The sequence below is a fragment of the Lissotriton helveticus genome, chromosome 11 (genome assembly GCF_964261635.1).
Source record: "Lissotriton helveticus chromosome 11, aLisHel1.1, whole genome shotgun sequence".
NCBI lineage: Eukaryota > Metazoa > Chordata > Amphibia > Caudata > Salamandridae > Lissotriton > Lissotriton helveticus.
In genome coordinates, this window is record NC_136072.1 from 314,514,630 (window position 1) to 314,539,452 (window position 24,823).

General features: G+C 44.3%; 1 protein-coding gene across 9 annotated transcripts in view; it reads right to left on the reverse strand.

Annotated features, from left to right (window-relative positions):
- The window catches only part of SNED1 (sushi, nidogen and EGF like domains 1), a 2,618,914-nt gene that overhangs the window by 297,297 nt on the left and 2,296,794 nt on the right, over nt 1-24,823 (reverse strand). The window lies entirely within an intron of this gene.

The window sequence follows — 24,823 nt, forward strand, 5'->3', positions numbered from 1 at the left end:
AGGAACAAATATCATTCTTGGATGTTCTAATCACGAACGAGAACAGTAACTTAGTGACCAGTGTATTTTCCCAAAAAACCGACAGAAACAATTTATTACATTATAACAGTTTCCACCAAGCATCATTAAAAAATCATTTACCGTTTTCTCAACTTTTAAGGATCAAAAGAATAGCATCAACACATGAGCTATACATCAAACACAAGAATGACACATTGATGAAATTCAAAAACAGAGGATATCCCCAATCTATCCTGGAGTCCGCAGCAGAAGGCGCAGACAAATTACAAAGACAACACCTACTGAAGTCACTACCAAAATCAGATGAACAGAGACAAGTTTTTGTGTCAAAATTTTCAACAAGGAGTTATCTTATCAAAAAGACTATCATGAGAAATTGGCCGTTATTGGCCCTTGAAGATGATTTCAAAGGTTTGTTTTCTAAAACACCCATATTTGCGTATGAACGAACAAAGAACTTAAAAGAACTAATCAAAATCCCAAAAGAAGTAATCCCAATGAAATACACCGGAACTCTCCCGTGTCATAATTGTGGAAATTGCTCAGCCATCATTAAAGGGAACACAATCAATCACCCTACCAAAGGTACACCAGTGAACTTGAAAGTATCAGGTACGTGTGATACAAGCAATGTTATATATATGTTGAGGTGCCCCTGCGGGCTCTCGTATGTGGGCAAAACACAGAGAAAAGTGAAAACTAGACTTATTGAACATAAGAGTAACATCAGGTTAAAAAACCTGAAATCTACCATTGCCACTCACTTTTCGGAAGCTAATCACAACGTATCTCAGCTAAAATACTGTATTTTAGAAGTGGTGGATATACTACCGGGAAGAGACAATCACACAAACCTATTGAAACGAGAAACTTTTTGGATGAACTTCCTTTGTACCTTACAGCCCAAGGGGCTCAATGAACGTTCGGACTTTAGCTGTTATTTATAATGTCGACTATACGCCGACAAAACATTTTTTGTAAATATTACGGTGTTGTACATATTATGCATACGCAATTATGAATGAGCTGGTATAAGCTGTTTAAAAGGCGGCTGCCTTTTGGTTTATTGACATATAGTCCCTGGGCTATGTTTGTCCCTTAGAATAGATGCCCCCCATCTAATATTCATCATATAATTATTTTAAATAAGAGCATAATCAGAATTGATGGATAAAATGTTATTTTTTATTTTTATTTTTTATTAATGTTACACACATATTTTTACACTTTGCATTTGTACATATTGCGCACGCATCATTCCTTTTATTTAGTTACACATTACTTTGAGTAAACACTCTTCGGAGTTCGAACATTCACAGGGACCGCAGTCCGCTTTCTGTGTTCATGCACAATTCCCACGTGACCGGCATACGCGATAGCGTTTGAGAGATATACCATAGAGTTAGAATAGCAAGAACGCCACAAGCCGATACACGCGAAGGAGTTGAAGAGTGAGAAAGATTTACACACGGGTAAGGTACCTACGCATTGAGGTATTTGCAAATTCAACACAATTTTAAAATCGTGTAAAATCGAATCTCATTAGAGTTTTATGTGTCGCAGATACACGCGTGATGAATGATCAGGTTTTCAAGGAACACATTTACTCAGAGGAGACTAAGGTTAGTCGTTTTAACATTATAGGATTGCCACACACAGGGATATAAGGTGTGCACTAGCATTGTGGTAACATGAAAGTTATTTCGATTCGATGGGGAGGCAGGATGACGAAATGTGAAATGACACAGTAATGCTTTATTAATTAAGGATATATACTATATTGTTTGTAGATCAAAAGTCCCCTGAGGAAGAGCTTTGCTCGAAATGCATCGGGCATGAAATAATGAGAATGATACTATGTAAACCCACGAAAGAATGTTATGATTGAAATAACAATGAAATAAACACAAAATGATTTAACCTTCAACGAACCATAGTGATTACATGAAGACAAAGAGAATGAGTGCGAATGTGTTGTGAATCTTGTGACCAAGAAACACACATCAATAATTGTACGTCAACTCCATGCTCAGAGGGAGTACACACATTCAGCACCACCGAAGTGGTTACAATCAAGTTACAATTGTTAAATTTATATACAATTTAGAGTGCAGGACCATCACATATCTGATACATATGGTTATTCCACATGACCCTCAAGTAAGCAGGGAATTTGAATTGTGCACGAGCCCCCAGAGAATTAAAAGTTGTCAGTCTCTTGCCCATCTCCCATTGCTTAGATGCCGTGATGTGACAGACATCTGTACGAATAGAGAAAGTGAAGGGGGTAGAAAAAGAGGCAGATTTGATCGGTCCAGCTTTCAATCCCAGTGATAAAATCCTCTCCTTAATAGAATAGGTGAGAAAGTTGGCCAAGATCTTCCTAGGTCTTTCTTTAGCAGGATTCCGCCGGAAAGGGTCACGATGCACTCTTTGAATATCAGCCAATAATTCCTGGGCTGTATCGGGGGAGTCCTTTAACACTGTAGTCTTAAGCAAGGCCGCAATAAATGCTTTGATGTCGTTGCCCTCAAGATCTTCCGGGATATTTAGAAATTTGATGTTTTTCCTTGAGTGGTTTTCAAGCCTCTCTATATCTTCTCTCATTTCCCGATTCTGCTTCACCAGTTTATCGATGTTAATTGCCGAAGTCCCTAACGCTTCCTGGATCTTGGGCAGTTCTGCTTCCAGGGCGTCCGTTCTTAATGATAAATCCTCGACCTTACGGGCTAACACCTCACACGAGGCCTGAATAGCTTGTTGATTAGCCTCCGAAGTAGTGAAGCGCCTCCCCAGATCTTCTCTCAAACCCATAAGGATATCTGCTAGAGTTGCAGGGATCCCTGGGGTTGCTGTAATTGCAGAGATTACTGTAGATACAGAAGTTGACTGAGTGTCCGATACAGTCGGAGAGACATCCACAATGCCCACCTCGTCTAGTCCAGCTGGCTTGTCTTGGATTTCCAACACTGAAAAGATATTTGAAAGTTCCACCTCTGGATGTACCAGGTCGAGCAAATTAACTGTAGGAGATATTGTTGATATTAAAGAAGGGGGGCCAGAAGAACCCGATTGTGTAGGTGAAGAGGTGGATGTAGGCTTATCACTCTCCGACATCTCGGCCTGAGCGGCTTCCTTCGGGGTTTCCATTACCGGAGATGACATAATTCCTGCTGTATCTCTAGTCGTACTCGATGTGCTAGTGGAGAGAACCTTGTAGAACGATTTTAGAGAAGGCGTAACTTTAGAGGAGGCAGGAATCCTTCCCTTCACCTTTTTCCTGCCCTTCCCTTTTCCTGGTGGGGTTTCTGAATCACCAATGTCGTGATTACCTCTATACCCTTTCACCTTAGCCCCTTTCTTCTGGGCTAAAGCCTTAACGTGAGTTACTGGGAGAGGGACAGGAGTATTAGTATGAACTTGGGGTAAATTGGCCACCCGACTGCGGAGGGTGTATCTACTAACCGCAGAAAGAGGATCAGGGACCACTAGTGGAGGTTTACCCATATTAACTGAGGGAGGGCTGGCCTGTAGATTAACTATGCCGGGATTACCTGCCTCCATACAAAAGTCTTTGACAATGCTACTCTTAGGCGATATATACCACGGTCCGCCAGAGAAACTCAGGGGTACATAAGTTGTTCTGCTGTCGACTCCTTTCAACTCGAAATCTTTAAGCAGTATTGTCAAAACCGACTGCCCCCCGTAGCTCCTTATTTCAGGGATCTCGCTCCCAGTCCTCTCACTTTGTGCAGATACTGGTGAAATATGGCCCCTCCACTGTGTTATGCTCTGAGCATGTCTTCCGGCATTAACCCTCCAGAATCTTAGAGCACCAAACCCATGAAACCAAGCCGGTTCGTGGGGTGCAGGGACACCTCCGTTAACCATCCGGGAATCTTCCTACTGCCTTCCTGATAATACCTTGAAAATTAAACAGCCTGTCTTGGCCTAACAGTCAATTTTCAGCACAAAGAGCTCTTGGATAGATTCATACAAGGACAAAGAAAAGGTTTCACGGTTCAGGAGAAGGTCCAGAAAAAGTAGTCCCAGGAAATCTGTTGAGCGATAATCAACTAAAAGGCACTGAAAATGCACTAAAAAGCTCTAAGCCTTCCCCACGCCTTCTCCCGATACGAAGCCGGGTTTAAATGAGGTATGTAGCCACTTAGCTTTTAAACAAACAAAGGCTACGGCCACTGGAGCCGATACTGCTCACCACTCATGCCGTACTGCTCCGAGTTGAAAAGGGGGAGGGCGCGTATCACCGTGCCTGCTTCTTTGCTGGGTAAATGGCTGCGCCGGCACCGGCTGGTAAACGACCCTTGCCCAATTTCCGCCACAATCTCGGGGGCTCAGAATATCAAAATCTCCGGGCCACTGAGTGAAAACGCTCCGTTCTCCATTCACTTTCTGCTACTGCTGCTGATTCTCCCCTCGCGCCTGCGTGGAGCACCGCATAGGAGGAGGTGGAGCTCCGTCACGGCCGTTAACCTCCGGCCGTCATGCTCCCCTCTGAATCATAAAAAGAAGTCTTAAGAGTATTTGGTCTCTAACTGGATCCAATCACCAATCTCTTCGCTCTCCCTTCTGCGATGTTCACCTTGGCTGATCGTATCTACCTAGGGGGCGACATAGGTTCTTGATTTGCTGGTCACTCTCTCCCTGTGCTGACTGGTGGTTTTCTCCCTGACCCTGGAAAGATATTCTTTTGATATATATATATATATATATGTGTGTGTCAACTGCTCGCTTTCCTTGTGCATCGCCTTGCTGCCAACAAACGAGAGTGGACCCAAAAGTGAGTGCAATTATTGTTTATTCACCGCCTCAACAGATCCCGCCATAACGCGTTTCGGCAGTCGCCTGCCTTGATCACATGACAGCGTTTGGGATTCACATTGCTGAATTTAAAATGCTAGTGCAGTCAGGTTTGCCAATGGACATGGAAAAAATACTTCCATTCAGTATTTTGTGCATTGAAACATTGTCACTGTTATTTGTTATTATATGCTTAAATACATATTTTCAAATTCCTTAAACAACACACTTGTTCTAGAATTTCATGATTTCACATGCATTAGTCATTATGGTTATATCATTCGATCTTGATCATACATTGTTAGCATAAATGCAAAGAAAACATATTGCTTTTTCCTTATCCGACAAATCTAAACAACATTGAATTATGCTGTGTACCATATAAAGAAACTAAAATACCGAGGTGTTGTGCAATGATAGAAGACATAAAAATTCTTTAAATATAAAAAGTGTAAGTGATAATAAAATCAATATAGTTATGTATCCTGAAGTTTCCTTAGCTTATACCCATATTCTCAATTTATACCGACATGATGTCTTTGACTTTACTTGTGGAACATATCCATATAGATATGGCCATTTGGTGCAAGTATTGGCATGTGCCAATAAGCAAGTATATATGAAGGGATTGATAGATTTATTGTACAACTGATTCCCATGGTTGTAAACATAGACATAAATATGTAGTTAAATAATCATATAAATATATAAATACATATAATATCTTAAAATACACAACTCAATCATTAAAATCATCCATCAATGGTAAAATATTCCATAAAGTTGCTATGTAAACTTTCCATGTGTAATGGATATAATATCCCTACATCCGAAATTCTATGAGGACTAATTCAATATTTCCAATCCTACTTCTACATTAATGACATTACATTCACCAGGTTTGGATTCATCTATAGAACTATTGTCGGATGAAGAGTAAAGCTCTGCGATTCAAATGGTTATAATATAGATGGTATTCGATTAGAAAAAAGGAGGATTTCATTCTTGAAAAGGATTTACTCGTCATGATGAAAACAGACATTTAAATGTATATGCTATAAAAGATATTTTCTTAAAACATACTCCTATAAAATATAGTTTTCATAAAAATGTGTAGAGATCCTCGCTTGTGTTGAGACCCCCTGGCTGCGTGGTATCTAACTCCAATATAAATTGTGTTTCTAGTCTCCTCAGTTTGGCTTCCGTGTTGCCCCCTCTTCTGTCTAGTGGGATTGCGTCTACCACATATTACTGCAAAGGTGAGAGGTTGCTGTCGTGGCATTCTTTAAAATGTCTGGCAACAGGGTGGCTCGGGTCGTTGTTTGTAATGGCCCTTGTATGTTGTAGGATTCTCTTATGTACCGCAAGTTTGGTGCTTCCAATATATTTTAAATTACAGCTACATTCTAAAACATACACCCCCATATTCAGTCTTGCAGGTCAAATGATTAGTGTGCCTTCCTAAGATACATGGAGCAGTTGAATTTCACTATGTCCCTACCCAAATGCTCCCACTGCTTGTCCTCCAAAGGGGAATCCACGAGAGTGTTCCATAAACGTTTGAAGCGCGGTGTCGCCCTGGGACTCAACGATTGAATAAGAGCATACAGAAAGGAGATACACCCCTTGGAGGGGGACCCAGACTGAGCGAACATTTCAATAGGGAACAACTCCCTGGTGGCGGCCCGCCGCACCGAGGGCTGCTGCACCCAGTTTTTCCGTTGCAAGTAGTGGTATTCTTCTTTGTTAGTTAATGCAAATTGTTTCTTGCACTCCTGGAAAGTGAGGAGTTCTCCCTTGTCAAACAGGTGAGAGATCATGAGGCAACCGTCCTCCCTCCAAGCCTCAAAGGGATCTTCCTGTAAAGCGAGGGGGAATGCAGCATTAAAATGTAAAGGTGTGTGAGGGGAGGGAAAGGTCGTAAGATGTAGTCTGGAGGGGAGAATGTCCAAGACCGTAAGTGTGGTGGACGTAGGTGTGCTAATATAGACATTGAGTGGTCTGTCAAGCTTAGGTTTCCAGAGGAGATCCCATAGTGTGCCCAGTTATCTATCTGTCAATGTGAAGCCAATGCTTCTCTGAAACCCGCAGCGACCATTCCGTAATCACTCGCATTTGCGTCACTCGATAGTAGGATTGAAAGTCAGGTAGTGCTCGACCACCCTCCTTACGTGGTCTAATAAGCAACTTATGGGGAAGTCGTGCCCTTTTCCCTTGCCAGATGCATTAGTTGATGTTCTTTATATTATTTAACAACGAAAAAACAGGAGGCTGTTTGAATTACTTAGGAGAACTCAAACACAGTTTTAGCAATTATTAAGTTAAAATACCATGTGTTAAAAGTATGCAAATACTTATGAATGCAATTTACATCCACGGAAAGATGAATGGCAAAATTATCTTTTTTACATTTTGTTCATATATTTATTATTTTCTCATTTCAACAACTTCATCATCAAATATACAAATAGTTCATGAGGAAGTTTCGACATAAGTTAAAGAGAAAGAAGAAGAGCAATAAATATCATGAAAAATTACAAAATAAAAGGGTCCTAGAAGACAGTGACAGCAGCATATTGTTATCTAAATATTAAATTCATAGCAGTCATTACATGATTTCCACAAACAGAGGCATTAGATACATAGGTTAGAGTATTGCTTAATAAATAATACTTGATAATATATCCATATAACAGTTAATAGACCAATAGTTATGAACACCTAGCAGTTTGTTATAATATTAGGAGATAAAACCCTAAAGAGCAGTGGTTATCAGATGACTGGCTAAGATCTATTGTCAGGTCTGTCTTCCTTCCATCTATAGATTGGGACCCAGATAGACTTGCCAAGTCTTTTCGCCCTTCTACCATTTCTTTCAGAGACCCTCTTTTCTAGATTGACAATATATAGCAGCCTCCCTAGCTGTTGCTGAAACGAGGGAGCACACTGGTCCAGCCACGCCGAAAATATGCAGATTCTTACAACTGCAGTTGCCAAAAAGAAAAAATATTGGCATGCATCTTGTATTTGATCATTGATTCAGGTGTTAATTTTACCTTTACGTTCAGGGTATGATCTAATAACTTTTCTATTTCCTTCTTCAAACTTTCTAAACGGGGGGAGGTTGAGAACATGTGTATTAAATCTGCTTCTGCACTGCCACGGAGAGGACACCTAATCCTTTCCTGGCCCCTCCATTGTGCTATTTTGGCTGGGGTGTGATACAGTGAGAAGTTTGTTTTAAAATGTTGTGCTTGTAATACAGCTGAACAAAGGATGGTCTGCCCTAGTTCCAGAGAATCATAAAATCAACCCTGATCGATATTAAGCTTGTCCGCCCATTTCCCCCCTTGTTTCTCAAGATCATCCTGTTTCAACTGGGACAGTTCTGAGTAAATTTGTCTGATGGTCCAGCCCTAACTACCCCTGACCACCTAGATTATATGGACTTCACTAAATCCAATCAAACCCCCCTTTCTTCGCTGCTAAGAAACTGCGTATTTATAAATATTAGAAAAAGTCTCTTCTATCAACTGCAAAGTTAGCTTGTACATCTTTAAACAGCTGAATTTCATCCGGCCCCAAAAGGTCTCCTATCTTCCGGATTCCCATCCCCTCCCACCTTGCCATTGTATTATCTTGAAAGGTTTCTGGTAATGTCAGATTTTTAAAAAGCAGTGTATAAAAATGTACTCTTCCAAGTCCTGTTTTCCTTTTAAAGGCTGCTCAGATCTGAAATACCGCTGCCAAATTTTTAAATCTAGTTTTTTATAATAGCTGGGTTCACTATATTTCAACAAGCAGTTCCGAGCCTCATCTCCCAATAATAATTCATATATATCTGGTGAACCTACTCTGCTCCAACGATCTACATTATCTCCAATTAATTCCTGCATACATTGTAGAACGGCGGCCCAATAGTACATTCTGAGATCCGGCACTTCCCAACCTCGTCTCTATCTTTTTAGTGCCATGTATCTCAGTGCTCTCCTGGTCTTCCCATGAGCCCAGAAAAACCTATTCATCATATCTTCTAGTACATTGAACCATTGTTTCCTAAATTTTAGGGGTAAAGCCCTGAACAGATAAGCGTATCGTATCGTAAATCTTTATTTCGGTAATTTTATCACCATAAAAGATACATAGTTCATTTCAGAAATATTAAAACATTAAAATAATAAAATGACAATTCATCGAGGTACTAAAAATGTTCCTTTGTACAGAGTTTCTGGTTTTATTCTACAGTCGATCCATAATCAGTCGTTAGCCTTGAGGTATTGGCTTCTCAGGTACCACATTGCTCCTAAATACTTAGCGACAGCAAAAACAATGTGTGTAGACAGATGTGATTTGAGAACTCTGAACGCGGCCTTACACTCCGTGAACCCCAGACTCCTACAAATGGGAATAATCCATTTCTTTCGGGAAACGTAGTAGGCTGGACAAAAAAAGACTATATGGAGTTCTGATTCGTTGTCCACTCCGCAGGCCGGGCATAGGCTAGATGGAGATTTACTCCACTTACTAGTTAGCACTCTAATTGGCAGAGTCCCGTGCCTCCATTGTAAGTATAATTTCCTGAGAAGTGGAGGATAAATTTTATCCAGGGCTGGTTCAAATCTGTATCTGTCCTTGATGGATAAGAATAGTTCCGTGTGTGTTCCCAGAGTTACTTGGCGACAAAGTGCCGCTAGTTTACTTTCGTGGTATACCTTAGCCAATCTCTTTTTGGAAATTAATGGAACCGCAGATAGAGGATCAGACCAGAGTGTCGGTAAGCCCAATTCCTCCAACTCAGTTCTAATAAATTTAAGCCACTAATTTTACCAGCATTAGGCATCGCTAAGACTTCCTCCAGACCCTGCCTATAACTGCTCAGTTCTGGAACCGCCCACAGCCTGCGCCAGTAAACGAGAGGACGCAGTGCCAGTTCTTCACTTATGGGTCGCAGCCCCAGATCTAACCTCAGTGGGACTAGAGGGGTGCTAGGCGGAAGTCGTACCACCTTCCTTAGAAACTTGTTCTCCTCTATCGTCAGTTCATGAGAAGGAACGTGCCCCCACAGCTCACAGCCATACATAGCGGCCCCCCTTGCCTGTGCCTTATAAATCTGGAGTGGTGGGCCGACAGGTTTGATGGATGACCTATTATTTCCCATAAGGCTCATGACCCCTCCCAAGTACTGGGCCAGTTTAAGTAGTGCTTTCTGTTGGTGTGTGCACCAGGTCATATTCTCATTTAGTAGGAGCCCAAGATACTCAAAAGTACGCACCCTCTCTAGTCTTGTCTGTCTGATGGTAGGGGCAGTTCGTAACCTCTGTGGGGCATTAAAGACCATAAATTTGGTTTTTAGGTTGTTAACTTCTAGGCCATGTTCCCCACAGAATTCCACAAATCCATTTAGGACGCGCTGTATCCCCATTGGGGATTTTGAAAGCAACAGGGTATCATCGGCAAACATTATCGCCGGTACCCTGCTGCCTGCCAACTTTGGGGCGTCCGAATTGACAACTCTGCCAAGGTGGGCTATTACCCCGTTGACGTAGAGGCAGAACAGGGTTGGCGCAAGCACACAACCCTGCCTAACCCCCGCGTCAACAGGGAAGCGATTTGATAATGCCCCCTCCTTACCACACCTCACCTGGGCAAAGTTGGCGGTATGGAGACGAATGATCATCTCCAACAAACCCCCAGGGACCCCTAGTTTGGTCAGCACCTCCCATAGTTTTCTGCGGGGGACCAGGTCGAAGGCCGCCCTCAGATCCACGAATACAGTGTAGAGGCTGCCACCCTCCAGCTGTACCGTTTTCCAGTGGATGAGGGCAAGCCGAAAGACCTGGTCTATAGTTGAGATCTTCTTTCTAAAACCCGCCTGGAATGGACTCAGAATATCGTGATCTGACATCCATTCCGATAGACGATCCAGTAATAGCCTGGTGAAGAGTTTCTGAGAATGTATTATAGATGGGAGGAGCACTCAAGATTTTTCACAAAATTAATTATAAATGTAAACTTATTTTTCAGATTGTAAATTTTTAGCTACCAGCGTGCTGCCGTGGTGGCACGTATGTCCTGTTACGCGCCTGAACTGAAGAACCTATCTTAAGAGTCTGAGACCCTTAACCTCAGCGCACTTTACCTGTGCGCGGTTGTCTATGCGACACTCCGCTTAATTGTTAACACATTCAAAACTAGACTTTAAATTCTCAAAATTCAAATTTTATCATGCTTGTAAACAAAAAATGATTCAAAACATTATACAAATTTACTCTGACAAAGTATTATTCATTCAATACATGATTTTTCTGACATTTACAAATTCAAAACAAACATATTTCTTTTGCGTAGATGACTTTTTCTTTTGCGCCCAATGCATTTCAAGCTCTTAGAGCTCTTCCTCAGGGGCCTGTGAACTGAATGGTAATTTAATATTACTACCAACATTGTGTAATAAACACAGAAAACCAAAACATCATTATGTACAGGGAAATATTTCCAAAGACCCTCAAGAAGACATGCTGGAGTGTTTAAAACCACAGATAACCCACACCACTGTGAAATGAAATTTAATCGCCCAAAGTTTCTAATAAAACCAACTCACTGTTGTCACTGTCACCAAATGAATCAATCTAAACCGGAAGTAAACACAAAACATATGGTTTGCACCTCGCAACTACTTTATACTCGTTGTCCCTATGTAGGACTCAACTTTCACAGTGTTCACCCTTCGCTTACCGCAAAATCTCTTAGAAGCTCAAAGCGGAATGTTCAACTCAGTGGAGGCTCTTCTGGGTTCTGAAAAATAACGGTGAACAAATCTCTCACTACCGGGTTCACAACCCTCCTCACCAAGATTTTTCTCACGCGCACTCTGTCTGTCAGCCTCTTACCTCAACTCGGTGTGCTGAAGTTTCTAAATACTGCTCTCTATTCCGTCTCTGTAAGCTGTCTGCCGCTCGAAAACTCCGACCAGCTACACTGAACCACCATGACTCACGCTACCTGTATAGCGTGACGGCTATGAATAAACACTGTAAAAGGACTCTAACTGAACTCTATGCTCACAAAGACTGCGGGCGCCATATTGGAGAAGTAAAAAAACGGCTTGCTCAACAACACTGACCAACCTAAAGGTCTAATTCCCCAAAGAAAATCTAAATGAGAAATGATAAAAAAGGAACGTAGTGTGATAGGAAAATGACAGATAAGAGAATAGATGAGAAAAATTGTGCAATAATTCATGCCTTTACCTACTCATGCATGTTTCTGATATTATCAATATACAACTTTGTAAAGTGCTCGCATCTTGCTGATGCAGGTTCAGCGGGCAACAAGATTCAAATAAAACACGATAGATCTACTTTTTCATTTAACCCTTTAGGTTCTTGTGTTGACAAGAATCTGATCCAGTGTATCTCTCTTTGGAGGAGGGACCTGGTGAGATCAACCCCCTCGTATGTCTTAACAGCTTCCAGTATGGAGTACCTGATTTGAGCTATGCTATGGTTATTGTCATTCCAATGTTTTGACAAATTGCTTTTTAAATTTTTGTTCCTTATTGTACTCTTGTGTTCAGTTATTCTTTTTTTCAATTTTCTCTCCGTTTTCCCTACGTAAATTTTACCGCAGGGACATTTAATGTAGTAGATTAGGTTATTGGAATTGCAGTCTCCATTATAATGAAGTGTCATTTCTTTTCCAGTTTGTGGATGATGCAACTTGTTGCCAACGATCACATTGGAACAATGCACACAATTCTGGCATTTCTTCATTCCTCTGTAGGTTACTTCAGTCTCTCTTGTCGGAGTCATCAATAGTTCTTTGAGGTTCTTTGACCTTGTATATGCGAAAATTGGTTTTTTGTCAAAAATGCCATTGAAATCATCTTCGTTCTTTAAAAGATCCCAATGTTTATTGATGATTGATTTCATTCTTTGGGAAGAGGTAGAAAATTTTGACACGAACACGTGCCTGTCCATAGTTTTTTTGGGCTTCTGAATTAACAAGTTATCTCTACTGTATGTATCGATCCTATTTTTAGCTGTGGATAAAATGTCGTCTGGGTAACCTCGTTCTTTGTATCGTTGGTGTTGTGCTATGAGATTCTCTTTTAGATCTTCCTCATGGGAACAAATCCTTTTAATTCGCATATATTGTGACACCGGTAGGTTGTTTTTCAGGTTCTGGGGATGGAAACTTTGAAATAACAAAGAATTGTTCACATCTGTGTCTTTTCTGAAAACTTTCGTTATAATCTGGGTATCTTCAATCTTAATCAGAACGTCTAAAAATGGCAATTCCTTGTCACTTATAACATGAGTGAACTCAATGTTCTCTTCACAATGATTCAGTCTGTCGATTTCGTATTCTAGGCTTTCTTTTGTTCCAGACCATAATACAAATATATCGTCTATGAATCTGCGATATAAAATTGCATGTTCCTTCCAAGCATCGTTCGTGTATATATGATCTGCTTCAAATTTTGCCATAAAGGTATTCGCATATGCCGGTGCCCCAGCAAATCCCATAGACGTTCCGTTCTGTTGGAAATAAAACTTTGATGCCCATTCAAAATAACTGTGGTATAAACAAAAATGTAACAATTCCAAAATGAAAACTCTTTCTGCTTTTACTGATGGTTGTTGTAGCAGAGCCCACTCCACTGCCTCCATACCAGATTGATGAGGAATAGAGGTGTACAGCGACTTAACGTCGATGGTGCACACTAGAGTAGAGCATGTTAATTGAATCTCTTTTAATGTGAGTAAAAAATCATTAGTGTCCTTGATGTAAGACGGCCATTTCTGGACGAATTGTTGAAGAAATTTGTCAATGTATTGACCTAGTGGTTCAAACACTGTCCCACATCCAGTCACAATGGGACGCATAGGTGGATCGTATAGATTTTTGTGCACCTTGGGGAGCATATAGAGGCGTGGTCTTCTCGGAAATTGCACGGTCAGATATTGTTTGGTCTTAGCAGTAATATGCCCTAATTCAAGGGCATTAGTCAAAATGTCATTGAGGGTAGCTTGTAAATCTTCAATAGGATCTTTATCCAACTCAAAATAAATAGAGGTGTCGGCCACATGTTCTTCCACCTTGTGATTGTACATTGTTCTGTCCATCACTATGATGGCACCTCCTTTATCAGCTTTCTGTATGAGAATGCTCTGGTTTTCCTGAAGTCCTTTTAGAATGGTTTTGTCGTATACAGAAAGATTCTTTCTTTTGGTTTTCCTCAAATTCACACTTTCCAAATCGTTTATTACTGATTTTTCAAAAGCTTCCAAAATTTTGTGGGTTGATGGTGCTTGAAATTTTGATTTGGGTTTGAATTCCAGAAATTCAGGTTCTTCTTTGTCTGTTGAAGGTGGCATAATGTTGGTGAAAAAATGTCTTAATTTCAGAACACGCATAAATTTATAGAACGCTACCTCAATTTCAAGCTTGTTGGTGTCATACGTAGGTACAAACCCTAATCCTTTATTGAGTACCCTCAATTCGTCGTTAGTCAATTCGGTTTTAGAAATGTTTAAAACCAGATTTAACTCATGCTCCTTGTGCGCGCTCCTTCGACCTCCTCTCCTTGTTTTTGCACTGTTTGCTTTTTTGGTGGTTGTTTCCCTGGTGGTTGGCTGGAGTCTCCTCCCTGGGCTAAAAAAGACTTACTGGTACCTGCAGTTTTAGATGAATCAGTTGTAATTGTTGATGCTTGTGGATCCAACATTTGAGTTTGAGCTGTTGGTCTGTTTGTATTTAAATCACTGTCTGAAACTAAGCTTTCTTCAGATGTTGTGACTACTTTTTTCTTTTGATATGTTCTCCGTTGGGCATATACCTCTGAGAAACATCTATCAGGCTTATTGGCCTATAATTGGCTGGGAGCAGAGGGGAACCCTTCTTGAAAATAGGGACTATCTCTGCCCCCAGCCAGGTCAGGGGGATCGCCATGCCGTTCAGGATTGCATTGAACAGCTCCCTCAGGTAGGGGGCCCAGATCTTAACCTCCTGTTTGTAGAGGTCACCAGGGAGTTTGTCCAAGCCAGGCGCCTTTTCAGGCGCGAGGTCAAGGATTGCCCTATTAAGTTCTCCCAAAGTAAACTCATCCATTTTTTCAACGCGTTCTGCAGATTCGGGCATTAGTATATCAAGTGAATTCCCTAGTTGACCCGGATTGCGGACACTATACAAGGATTTAAAGTGATCTTCCCATACTGTGGCAGCAATATTAGCATCTACTGCGGGTGTGGGTTCAGCCGAACCAAACTTGACGATCTGCCAGAATTTGCGGGCATCATGAAATGCCAAGGCAGCCGTCATTTCCGACCAGTTGTGCTTTTCCCATTCTATTTTAGCATTGCGGGTGGTGAGTTTGTAGGCCATCCTCTTGGACCTTATCTTACTAGGGGTATCCCGATTTTTTAGGGACTCTAGGAGGGCAGCCTTTGCACTTCTGCAAGGAGCATTGAACCATGTGGCTCTCTTTTTCTTCCCCTTTTTCATCACGACCACCGGGTTCAGTACTTCAGCCAGATTAGTGCAGAGCTCGGAGTGGATATCCCCCAACACTCTGAAGTTATCAGAAGTTGATGACTGAAGGAGGGAATCCCTTACTTTTTCGAGGACAGGGACCACTATCTTGTATACCCTCTGAGTATTTATTGGGTTCTGCACTAGTGTAGCCCATCTAATCCTGCGTCTACTACTAGAAGCAACAAGACCTTCCGAATGGACAGAGTTTTTATCTATGTTTGGAAATGGCATGCCCTGTGCATCGAACCTCAATGAGAGTACATTGTGGTCACTGTCAGTCCTTTTAAGTATAGTAAAGTCCCTGACTTTATTCCAATCCCTGGTCCGGACCAGGAGGTAATCAATTCGTGATTCATGTCCTGGTCTGTTGAAGGTATACTGGGGTGGATTATCCCCTTTAAACCGCCCGTTACAAGCCCTTAGTGAGTGGGACAGCGTGAGGGACATTATTTGAGTGGCAAGGGGCGACCATGATTTTACCGGCGGACCCGGCAAAGTGGGTATCTCCCAGAGTTCATCTTCTTCATTGAACACACCATCCAGATGATCCGAAAGGGGTTCGTACTGGATGTTAAAGTCCCCCCCCATTATAAGAGATGGACAGAGGGCCGCACGCTCCTCGATTGTTCCTGAAGTGCCCCCGACGCCAACCGGTCTAGAGTATACATTTATTAATGCTACTTCATCACCGGTCGCCCACTCCAGGACAACACACTGGATGTCTGGTGAGTTTGTTACCAAGTTTCTTGCCTTGCATCCAAGGTGGGAACTTACCCAAATTGACAAGCCGCCTGATGGTCGGCCCCTCCCACCCCATTTTGCCGTGATCTCAAAAATGGCGAACCCTGCGTGGGAATGTTGTTCTCTAGCCCAAGTTTCTTGAAATAGGCATATGTCATATTCCTCCACGAATTCCACCCACTCTGGTGAGTCAAGTTTGTTGCCCAACCCAGCTAGATTCCAGGATAATATCGAAAGTGTACTTGGTTCCCCACCCTCCTCAATAATATTAGAGGTCGATGGGCGCCTGCTTATCTTGCACTGGCAGTTGGTGGGGGAGGAGTATCCCTCTGAAACCAGTGGGGAAATGGCATATGGCATAACAGCTGGGCATGGGGTAACAAACTCATCTTCATCTATTTTGTGATCAGTGGAAATGTCCACGAAGGGATAGTTGGCGACCCGCTTCTCTATACATTTAATTTCCCCTATGATTTGACTACATTCTCCTAAGGGATATGGGGATAGTGCCAGTGTTTCCTGAGCCTTTTCTAATGTTGGTGAAGGGGAACAAGGTGGGGGATTGGCTAAAGAGTGATACAAATCTGTCAAGGGGGATGCATCAAAAACCCAGTAGTGAAGTCAATCCACGTCCTCGAGGCATCCAAATCTGTTATAAGTGGGGGCCCCATTCCACCCTCCATATTTGTCTTGCCATTGATTAAATAGCCCGCCCTGCCTAATGTTTCGTTCAGGGATCACGTTCCAATTCTGGATTACCCCCCTATGGGTATGGGAACGTGGTGGATAAAAGTAGGTGACTGGTCTAGTTGCTATGGGTGAGTATGCACCATGGCCGCTCGATGAATAGATAAAATGTGCAGTTTTCGGATCTTCAAATGAGACCATTACACAATCTCCGGAAATAGACTTGTGCGAGGTCCCTATCCAGGGAACCCGTCGCACCATAAGGATTTTACTTCTGTGGTGTTTAGGTAAAGGCCTGTTCACATTAAGCCAATGGATGACTTTGTTTTTTAGTGACCCAAAGTCCTCCTGCTGATAGTGTGGGATTTCTGGCACCCCCGTGAGTACTACTACATATGGGCTTACATCAGGGGGGAGATCGACATAACCCTTGTAGTGATTTTTAATGTGTCTGTCTCTCTGTGGAATAGCATTATAGGTGTCAGGTTTTTTTGGCCTCGGAGCTGGCTGCACTTTAGGTGCTGGTGCAGAAGATACCAAAGGCTGTTTTACACTTCCCGCTACTTTATCAGTGGTGGTACTTTCAGGGACCTTTTGCCGGGGTTTTGGGATGGGTTTAATCACCGGGGAGGATGGTAAGATGACAGTAGCTACTGTTGGAATGTGGCTCGCGACTGGTGGAATTATTGGTTTATTATCAGTTAGGGTCATGGTTGCCAAATTTAAAATACTTTTCTCAGTCTCGAGAAGCTGGGTTTCTATTCTAGACAATCTAAGTTCTAACGGAGTAAGGAGTTTTTTTAACGTTTCCCACACAATCGTTAGGAATTCCACATCCTTTCCTTGAATCATACAGAGTGGTGCCCCTCCATTCTCACTTTCCATTGTCAAAATCTCCTGCTCCCCCCTCGACTTCTCTGGGCTAGATTCTAGTGCTAAAGGGGAACTATTTTCCGCAACAAACAGTGAAGGTGGTGATTGGGCCCAAACTCGGGAGGGTAACTGTGACTTCGCTACCTTAGCCATTTTCCTTGCATATGCAGTTTTGGACTTACGCTTCCGTTTTTGGTTGGAACCCTTAGTCAGGTTTACAGAAAAACTCGCACTGGTGACTTTACAAGTGTCAATTGGAATAGACGATATTTGCGGCCCCTCTTCCCCTCCCACCCTGTCCAAAGGTATAATAAGACTGGGGGTTACTGGGCATGGGGGCCCTACATTTATTACCGGGGCTCTAGGAGATGAGACAGGTGGGCAGTGAATCACTGCCTGTGTTAGAATCGGTGCTGGACGAGAAGGGCGATCCGGTGATTTTACATGGGCATAATGCCCCAACGAGGATTTCTTAGCATTAGTCAATTCTTGGGAAAGCCTTCTAGCAGCATCAAGTTCGATTGAAACCCTTTTCTGCATCTTGGTGATTCTAGATCTATAGCATTGTTAGTTCTGGAAATAAAGTCATCAAGAGTACCATTTTTCAATTTCCCCTTTGCTGCCCTGCTTTTATACTCTCGTGTAGACATTATGACGTTTGCTTACCAAAAGCTGGTGACAAATATAGTGTGTCCACTGCAAAGTGCCAGACTGCCAAGGGGAATGGGCCGGACCGGACTCTACCGTACTCGAACGGCCTCAAACGGCCCGCTCTTAGCCCGGTCTTCGCCCCGAGCTGCGTCCCGCGCTGCGGGAGATCTGTTCCTATATATAGTAAAGGAGTGATATGGGCGGTGGGCGGGCCAGCAGGGAGAGCGGACCGGAAGCTGTGAAACGGTCACGCAGGGACTCCTGGGTAATGGAGTCCCTGCAACGCTCGCAGCCCTGCAGCCCCCAGCCAAATTCTTCCTCCGTTCAGCACCCAGTGAAAATCTCCAAGCTGCTGCCCCACTCTGACGTCAGCGAAGCGGCACCCGCGGAGCGGGTGCGGCGAGGTCCGGTGTCAGGTCGAGGTGTGCACCAGAAAAGGTAAGCGCCTCCTGGCAAGTGCGCTCTGTTTAAAAAACGGTGTCCCAAGGATACAGGGGCGGAAAGGAGTTTAAAAGCCCTCCAGTGGGCGGTGGGCGGGCCAGCAGGGAGAGCGGACCGGAAGCTGTGAAACGGTCACGCAGGGACTCCTGGGTAATGGAGTCCCTGCAACGCTCGCAGCCCTGCAGCCCCCAGCCAAAGTCTTCCTCCGTTCAGCACCCAGTGAAAATCTCCAAGCTGCTGCCCCACTCCGACGTCAGCGAAGCGGCACCCGCGGAGCGGGTGCGGCGAGTTCCGGTGTCAGGTCGAGGTGTGCACCAGAAAAGGTAAGCGCCTCCTGGCAAGTGCGCTCTGTTTAAAAAACGGTGTCCCAAGGATACAGGGGCGGAGAGGAGTTTAAAAGCCCTCCAGTGGGCGGTGGGCGGGCCAGCAGGGAGAGCGGACCGGAAGCTGTGAAACGGTCACGCAGGGACTCCTGGGTAATGGAGTCCCTGCAACGCTCGCAGCCCTGCAGCCCCCAGCCAAAGTCTTCCTCCGTTCAGCACCCAGTGAAAATCTCCAAGCTGCTGCCCCACTCTGACGTCAGCGAAGCGGCACCCGCGGAGCGGGTGCGGCGAGGTCCGGTGTCAGGTCGAGGTGTGCACCAGAAAAGGTAAGCGCCTCCTGGCAAGTGCGCTCTGTTTAAAAAACGGTGTCCCAAGGATACAGGGGCGGAAAGGAGTTTAAAAGCCCTCCAGTGGGCGGTGGGCGGGCCAGCAGGGAGAGCGGACCGGAAGCTGTGAAACGGTCACGCAGGGACTCCTGGGTAATGGAGTCCCTGCAACGCTCGCAGCCCTGCAGCCCCCAGCCAAAGTCTTCCTCCGTTCAGCACCCAGTGAAAATCTCCAAGCTGCTGCCCCACTCCGACGTCAGCGAAGCGGCACCCGCGGAGCGGGTGCGGCGAGTTCCGGTGTCAGGTCGAGGTGTGCACCAGAAAAGGTAAGCGCCTCCTGGCAAGTGCGCTCTGTTTAAAAAACGGTGTCCCAAGGATACAGGGGCGGAGAGGAGTTTAAAAGCCCTCCAGTGGGCGGTGGGCGGGCCAGCAGGGAGAGCGGACCGGAAGCTGTGAAACGGTCACGCAGGGACTCCTGGGTAATGGAGTCCCTGCAACGCTCGCAGCCCTGCAGCCCCCAGCCAAAGTCTTCCTCCGTTCAGCACCCAGTGAAAATCTCCAAGCTGCTGCCCCACTCCGACGTCAGCGAAGCGGCACCCGCGGAGCGGGTGCGGCGAGGTCCGGTGTCAGGTCGAGGTGTGCACCACAAAAGGTAAGCGCCTCCTGGCAAGTGCGCTCTGTTTAAAAACGGTGTCCCGTAAGCACTTTAGGTAGGAACACCTTAATAATATTACACCGGCCTACAATGGATAGATGAAGGGTATGCATTCTGTCAAAATCCTTCTTTGTTTTTTGAATAACTATAAAATACCTAGATAAGTGGCTGCCTGCATCGCCCGAGGATCCTCCAGATCAGATGTCTTAATCTTAACTATCTGCATCTTCTGCTGATTAAGTAAGTACCCTGAGATCGTAAAAAATACCTGGGCTTCCTTCTCAATTGCTGCAAGTGCTGTTTGGGGATCGGGGGTTACCACAGCCACATCATTGGCGTAGGCCAAGTCTTTGGTTTCTTGCCCTTGAAACCTCATTGGCCTTATTGGCGTCAATCTTCTGAATGAGGGGGTCACTATATAAGGCAAAGAGGAGGGGAGAGCACGGGCAACCCTGCCTAGTACCCCGTGTGATCGATAATAATTCTGTATACCCCCATTCAATATTAATTGAGCTACTAGAGCCTTGTATAAGCCCTGGATTGCCTTAATAAAGCCCTTCCCAATACCGAATCATGCAAGGACTGCCCTTAGGTTGTCGCAGGAGGTCCTATTAAATGTTTTCTCAGCATCCAACAGAATCAGGGCCATAGGGTATCCTAAGGCTGCCGCTGCGTCAAACAATGTTATGATCCTCCGTATATGATCCGTGGTGCCTCTGCCAGGAATAAACCCATGCTAGCATCACTATTCATAAGGGTGATAGGTCTATTGAAACCAGCTTCTCTGGATTGCTTCCCCTTTAAAAAAATAGTGATGGATGACCCATTCCATGATTCAGGAACAGAAATCCCCTGCTGTGCCTGGCAGATTGTCCTAACCAGTTCTGGTCCTATGGTGGTAAGGAAGATTTTGTAGAACTCAAGGGGTATCTGATCGGGTCCCACTGCCTTACCAGAGGGGAGCTCCCTAAGTGCCCCTTAGACCTTCTCCTCATTGAGTCAGTCCTCCAACAATTCCGCATCTGCAGAGGTTAATTGCTCTATTTCAATGCTACTTAGGTATTCTCTGATTACATTCTCTTCTCCCCTTTGTTCCTCATGATACAGTTTCTCGTAGTATTTACAGAATTCCTCCCGAATCCCTATAGAGCCCTTTACTAAGTTCCCCATTCATCTAAAATCTCGAGTATCTCTCCTGTCGCATTTCTTTTGCCTTATACGTGCTGCCAACACATGCCCTACATGCTCGTTAAGCTTGTAGCAATTTTGTCGCCAAGCAAGAAACTTTTTAGCTGCCTTGGTCGCTGAGATTTCTCCTGTATCGGCCTTGGCATGGGTGAGTCTAAGCAAAATATTCCTCTAGGGGTATCCCTAAGGCTAGAGCGCAGGCAAGCTCTTCCTCTGCATTCAACAAAGTCTTATATAGTGGTTTTACCCTTTGGGCCTCGTTCCTTTGGTGGTATAGACTATAAATAAGTGTTCCCCCCTAACCCCTGTCTTAAATGCATCTCATGTGGAAAAGTAAATTTTGCCATGTTCTGTGTCCCTACGCGTCCTCCATCATATGTTATGTGTGCATGATTAATATGCATATGTATTCCCCATGTTCGATTAATGACGCAATTACAGTTGTGTCCATCTCTAGTATGTCTATTTCTAGTTCTCGTGAATACTACGAATATCAGGCCTATGTAAAGTTACGTTGCCACGTTTCTCAGTGTGCACGTTATTCCATTGTAAAGTCCCCGTTTCTAGGCCTCAAAAGGGCCTGGACACCAGATTCAGCTCCTGTCTCCTGAGCCCTCGCTGAGGAGCGATACAGCCCCCACCTGTATCCCTGACCCTTCACTTACTTCCTGCCTCACAGTGCCCGGTTCAGCCTGGCTCTGCCTCTGAGTCTGCCAAGAGTATGTTATGATTCTAGTTATCAGTTCAGCCCTCCTTCTCTGCATTCCTAAAGCTACTGAACCGCATCAATAGTTTCCGTCATTGTCTAGCCTTTACGTCTCCATGTAAGAGAAATACTGTATTTAATGGTCATTTAATATTCTTCATCACGCACTACATGTAGAATAATGCATGCTCCAGTCTTAGAATCAAGTTAGCCTTTCCCCTCCTGACTTCTAGTTTATATCAACATGTTCTCTAAACATCAGATACTAGATACTGTTTAGGTACATGTCGCCCTGACTCTCCAGACTTCAGTCTCTGCTCCTAACACAGAGTTCGTAGCCCCCAGCTTCTCCTAGTAATACGTCATTGCCAGTTTGCGCGCACCATCAGGTTAGAGGTCCCGGCTCCTTAGGTAGCCCCCTCCATGTTTCCGCCCCATTCATGACATATTCTGTTACGTTTGCATCACATATCTATGTATACGCCCTGTTACACCCACTTTCACCCTTATCTTTCGCAACTGCTACGCGTCACACCCTTTGCTCCACCCACTGCTCCGCCTGTCATATGTACTGTAATGCAACTGTTTTACTATATATATTTGTGTATTGTTATTAAAAGCTAGCGCGCTCATCCCAGATCCAGCCCCGGCAGCTGCCGGGCCCTGCCATCCTATTCCTATGCAGGTTGTCCTGTTCCTGTCCTTTATGCTGTAATAAACCTGCAAACTCCTACTACCTCGAATCTTGACTCTTATTTATTGAGCTATCTGTTATTGCTATGCCTAGTCAAACCTAGATCCGGTATTATTTATTTATATACCACATAATGGCGCCCGAACAGGGACTTGCCCTTTCCCCACACGCCGGTGAAGCCACGCCGGCCCCCTGACCCTCTGCAGCCGTGACGGAACCATACCGTGCACGTGCAGATATTTCTGCTTCAAGTATCCCTCAGGCCCACGGAGGAGACGGAGGTGGCGGTCCAGCATCCAGACGAGGCGGTGGAGGAACGCGGCGAGTCCCGACCAGAGCCCAAGCCGAGAGTCCAAGGTCCGAGGTATCCGGAGGCCCACCCGTAACAGAAGTCCGAAGTTCGTCCGTCCGGCGTCGAAGCAGTCCAGTCCAGTCCGAGGCCTTCCGTTCTTGCTGCCCGGTGAGTACCGTTGCTGGGGTAGTATCTAGACAGGGTCAATCTAAATTGTCTCTGGTCCGATGGGTCTGGGTACGCAGATCTGAAACAAAGTGTTCACCTAGGTGGATACGGGTCTTGATGCGTCCCTTTATGGGACCGGTATGTTCCGTGCTGTTTCAGCAGCGCATCCAGTAATTCTAGCCTGTTCCGTTCTCGAGAAATTCGTGTGTTTCTGTTCTCAGTGTTCCAGGTAGTATTCTGTCCGAACTGTTGCTTCATAATGTTATTCAATGTATTTTCAATGTCGTGGTATGCCTGAATTGTTTTCTCAATTGTTATTGTTCCTCGTGTATTGTATTGTGTTCAGATTCAAGTTTGCAATGTCCCTCTTTTCGAGATTACGTCAGTTAAAAACTAGAAAGGGTCTGCTAGAAGAAGCAGTTCCTGTCCCGCCTAGGGACAGTCCAGGTCATTTTATGTATCAGAAGCATGGCATAAGTGCCATATTATATCTAGATTTATGGGTAGAGTATACCAAAGAGTTAGAGGAAAAGTATAGATGGCCCGTATCAGGTACGTGGAATGCCGAGTGCATCATGAGAGTAGAAGAGGCATTATGGAAAAAGAAAGCCAGACAGTCACAGAAAGATGCCATTGAGTTATGGCGCAAAGAATCTCATAAAAGAACCGAAAAAGAAATCAGAAAGTCTGAATTAAGTAGAGAATCCTTAGAGCGAGCACAAGAAAAAGAATTAATCGAGATAGGTGAACGAGTTAAAGCCGAACAGTCAGACAGACAGAGGCATGCTCTTATTAAGGGTATGTATCCTCTTCTTGCCGAGGGCTTGCCAAAAGCGACCCCGGAGGCATTCAGTAATTTTCCGCCACCCTTAGTTCCGACCAAGCTACGTCACAAACCGACCGCAGCTGATATTTTCATTTCGTCCTATTTGGACGACACAGTCCCAGAATATGCAAATCCCGCTCCGCCAGTCCCTGTAAATCAGGCACTTCCCGCTCCTCCAGACACCGGAGTACCTGTTACGGTACCCCCGGTCCAGCCCGCCATACAAGTCCAGCCTGCATTTCCATTTCCCACTCTGCCAGGACGAAGAGCATCAGTAGACGACTCTAGTTTAGGGGCCGCAGGGGGAGGTCCTCCAGGAACCCCGCCGCCACACAAGCGTTTAACGTTAGCCGAATTACATGCACAAGCGTCACAGCGTACGCCCAGGTATCAGTCTGTTGCAGAAATAAGAAAAGCCCTTAACGAATGTGGCTATGATCCAGTCCCAGGCGAGGATAATATGGTTCTATATTCATTACGCGTGAGAAAGGTGACCGAGTATCTAGTCACCCTACCAGATATGAAAGGAGATCTAGACAGAATATATCGTTTCATCCGTACAGGGAATGATCCAGAAAGTATTAGTGACGTTATGTGCCAAAGAAAAGTTGAAGTCCAGCTCATGCTATTAAAGTTTCTGATCAATTGTCTAATAAGAGAACAAGATTATCCGACCAAAGATCAAGCCGAAATGAAAGTCCTGACAAGGTGGAGTGATAATATAGCCGAGGGTAAACACAAGACTATCAGTAGTATAGAGAGTATGTACAAGAAAATCCGTAAAGAAATAATAAAGTTACACGAACAACGTAAAGCAGCACAAGTAAGCGAGAAAGAAAGTAACTCAGATACTGAAGAGGTAGAGGACGAGAAT